We start from the raw sequence: 4,030 nt of genomic DNA on the forward strand, positions 1-4,030 counted from the left end.
CATAAAAGCAAACTGTTTAAAATTATTGAAATCGGACTAAAATTACGGCCGCTTTTCATATAATGGTAAATTTCAGAAATGCTTGAAACTTCAATATTTCGAAATTGAAGGACGGTACATTGATACACCCTGGCTTACCATCTAGCGGTAGGTTTCGGAAAGGTGAAAAAACATATATTTAATACTTGCGCCGGGTATTTAATGTTCGGCTCCGCCCGAACTTAGACTTTCTTACTTGTTTTTTTTTTTTTATAATTGCTGCATTTTAATTGCTTAATCTCTTTTGCACCAGAGCAACTGTCCAAAATTTCCAGCAGTAAAGAGTTACGAATTGGCACAGCAGAAATGCAAAATTTTCTTACCATAGTAAAAAGTTTTTTTTTAAATATTTATTACGTTTATTTCATATTACTGTACATAACTTTTTAGATTTTGGCATTCATATTTTGGATTCATCTTATGCATTTGTTTAATTACTGCACCATTTATAATTTTCTTTTAATAAGATCAAGATTTGTCAAATGCTTAATTTTATTTATCTAATAATAATGAGCACACAACCCTGAAATCTAAGAAAAATTCTGAGGAAGGCCATTAAATAGCAGCACACAACCCCGTGCCTTCCTCAGGAGTGAATATGGCTACAACAACAAAGATTACTACAACAACAACCCAAAAAGGTTGGCTACTGTCTATACTGTGCTCTTAACGGGGAAGAAAGACGAAGAAGACTTATTTTCGCGGTCAACTATGTTTGCGAGTATACGAATTCCTCCAAAAGTTTTTTCGGAATGATGTTGAATCCATGTTTACGCGTCTTTTTTCGCAAATTTTTTTCACGCATCCTTTTTCGCCGTCAAAACACCCGAGCGTCTTTATTCGTGTCAAGTGACTATATTATTATTATTACGTCGGAGATACCCGCGTTGCGACCTAAGAAGATACATTGTGCTAAATCCTAATTGTAATCGCTCCAATATTAGGCTATTTAAAAAGCTCAGCTCTTTGGATGATGCCAAGTCTCCAAAGTTTAGATGGAGAAGACAATCCTTCCCCAAGGTGCATGAATCTACTATTCATGCTTCGTGGACAGGCACATTGAATATACTCTGGGGTTTCCTTCACCGGCCCACAAAACCTACAGTCAGTCTCTACAGAAAGACCTTTAAATTCAATCGGTACGTTAACTTGCAGTGTGCTGTCAGGTAGCCAGTAAGAGTTTTAAGTTCAAGGTATCTTTCGGAGTTCCTCCTGAAAAGTTATGAAACTCTTTGATTGTCTTATTCGCTTCGACTTCCGCCAGTGTGCAGCAAATCCCAGCTAGCTCCTAATGTAGGTCTGCAGTGTATCTTTAGATGTACCGCAAAAAGGCTCGGAACTATGCAAACGCATTTGGGCTCCACTCTTTGCAAGACAGTCAGCCCTTTCGTTACCTTCAAACCCTTCATGTCCCTGAACCCTCCACAGCGGTATGCTATTGTGGGCTCCCAGGTGGCTCAAGAGTTCACAAGCCTAGATGCCGTTTTAAAAGACTCTAAGGCTTCTAACGCTTGCCTTCTACGATAAAATTCGCGAACACAGACTTCGATTGCGAATACCTCCTCCCAGAATATGGTTGGGTACAAGCCCATTGGCAGACTTTCCTGGAATCTTGGTCCAAGTACGCCATAAAGTATATATGGATGTTCGTATTGGATATTGGCAATAATAAGGGTATACGTTCGTACTGAGGAATCATTTTTGCGGCCGCCGTTATACGAACGCACCGATGAAATATTCATGTAAAAAAAAATTCTAAAATGTTTAGAGATACATATTTTAAATTTTTCTCAAATAACTATTACTCGTAGTCCCGAAACCTACCAAAATCCAATGAAGCCTACCAACCTACCAAATGGTAAAAAACCCTACCAGTTTTGGTAGGAAAAGCCCATGTTTGGCAACACTGATTCCGACGTCTATTCAAACTTCATTTTGTTCATTTAAAAACGTAAACGAATGGGACGCAAAGTACTTTTGAATGCCAATATACATAAACTCTCCTCCAGCAATTGACTGAATTTGTGCTTTATTTTTATTAGTTTGGAGAAGAGTTTTCGCACACAAAGGTAGATCATTAACACCAATTTTTTTGAGCACACAAAGCAATTTGGTACTGTGAAATATTATTTTCAATTGCCCACAATTTTATTTCCTTACACTTTTCTTCTGTTGGTATAATTTCTATTTCATTTTCCGACCGGCAATCGGAGTCGGAAAATGAAATATCCGCGCTAGTATTTTGCGCATTCGCAGTGGCACTGTACTCGCCCCAATCCGAATCGGCAAATTGGGGCAGCCTTTTATATTTCTCTGCACTTCTCTCTTAACTCTTCTCTTCAGCACTCAAATTATTATAAAAAGTGCTCCTCTTCATTTTTACTTGTAAAATACAGTACTTACTTGCAGGCGTCGATGAGTTACGAATCAAAGCGGGCGGGTTTTGGCTGGGCTCCGCGATTTTATATGTTTTTCGGGCTTATTTTGCCACCGAACGAAAATGCTGCACACAAAAACTGGGCTGGATCTGCACAACAAAAGACACATTAAATATATATAGTTTTATAACAATTTTTATTGCGGTCTTTACTTACTTGTAAGATTGGAAGAAAGGCACACCAAGCTTATTTTCCACCGCTGAATGCAAAATTCAAGTTTAATAGAAATGGCCGAACGCCGAGCCGCACAATTTACAAATATGTAATTGCAACTGCACAATGAAAGACACATTAAATATACATAGTTTTATAACAATTTTTATCGCTATTTTTACTTACTTGTAAGTTTGAAACAAAGGCACACAACGCTTATTTTTCACCGCTGAAATCTTAATAAAAATGGCCGAACGCCGAGCCGCACAATTCACAAATTTGTAATTGCAACTGCACAATAAAAGATGCATTAAATATACATAGTTTTATAACAATTTTTATTGCGGTCTTTACTTACTTGTAAAATTGGAACGAAGGCACACAAAGTTTTTATTTTCCACCGCTGAAATAATTTTTTATTAAAATGGCTAAACGCCAAGCAGTACAATTCACAAATTAATTGCAAGTCACGATTGCTGTGTTTTGTTCATTTTTCTTTCCGCAAAATTTCACCATCCCTATGCATGCACTCGCAGTTCGATTGTCGAAGCGATAGGTCGTGGTTTATCAGTTCGCGCTTGTAACTAGTGGAGTTTTTCGTATTCCGTTTTGTGCCGTGTTCGTAGGATCGTTTGATTTGGTTGCTTACCAGGGATGCCGTTTGGATCTAAATAGATCCAATTGGATACATTTTTAGACGAATTTTTGCGGGATACTTATTTTTTCCGGTCAGTATAAAAATGGATACTTTTTTAAATAGGCCAAAATTTTATATTTCCTATAAAGTTTTTTTCGTTCAAAAATCGATTTAGAAAGCATTACGTTTTCTAAACGTATAAAGAATCGCTACTTAAGCGTGAAATTAAAGCATTTTATTTTTTTGTGAACGAAGCAATGAACATATGAAGAGATCTCACCAAAATAGGTATAAGCGCAATTGCTTTAATTAGCTTAAAAGGATGCTTTAAGCAAGATCTTAATATACATACATATCGTCGTTTAAAGTACAAAACCGCAACAAAATGCAAAACCGCGTATCAAGATAATGCAAAACTGCGTATGTGACGTTGCATAAATTATTTTCTAGAGAGTAAAAACACTTATATTTCAAAATGGTTCTCTTTTTTATAAATCAATCGCATTTCTGGCTAGTATATTTCAGGACGAAGCCAAGAGCTTGTGTGAGCAAATCCAATTTTTGGCAGCAAATGTCAGTTACGCGGTTTTGCAGAATGACGATACCCGGTTTTGTACTTTAAACGACGATATATGTAAAGTAAGTTATACTCTTTCTGTAGTAATCTCTTTCATATCACATATTTTCATTTGTTAATTTAAAAAGAAAGAAGATTTCAATGTAGTTTGAGTAGTAAATTTGATTTATTTAAGGAAACTTTTAT

The sequence above is a fragment of the Rhagoletis zephyria genome, unplaced genomic scaffold (assembly GCF_001687245.7).
Source record: "Rhagoletis zephyria isolate East Lansing unplaced genomic scaffold, Rhagoletis_zephyria_1.1 Rzeph_scaffold_12770, whole genome shotgun sequence".
Classification (NCBI taxonomy): Eukaryota; Metazoa; Arthropoda; class Insecta; order Diptera; family Tephritidae; genus Rhagoletis; species Rhagoletis zephyria.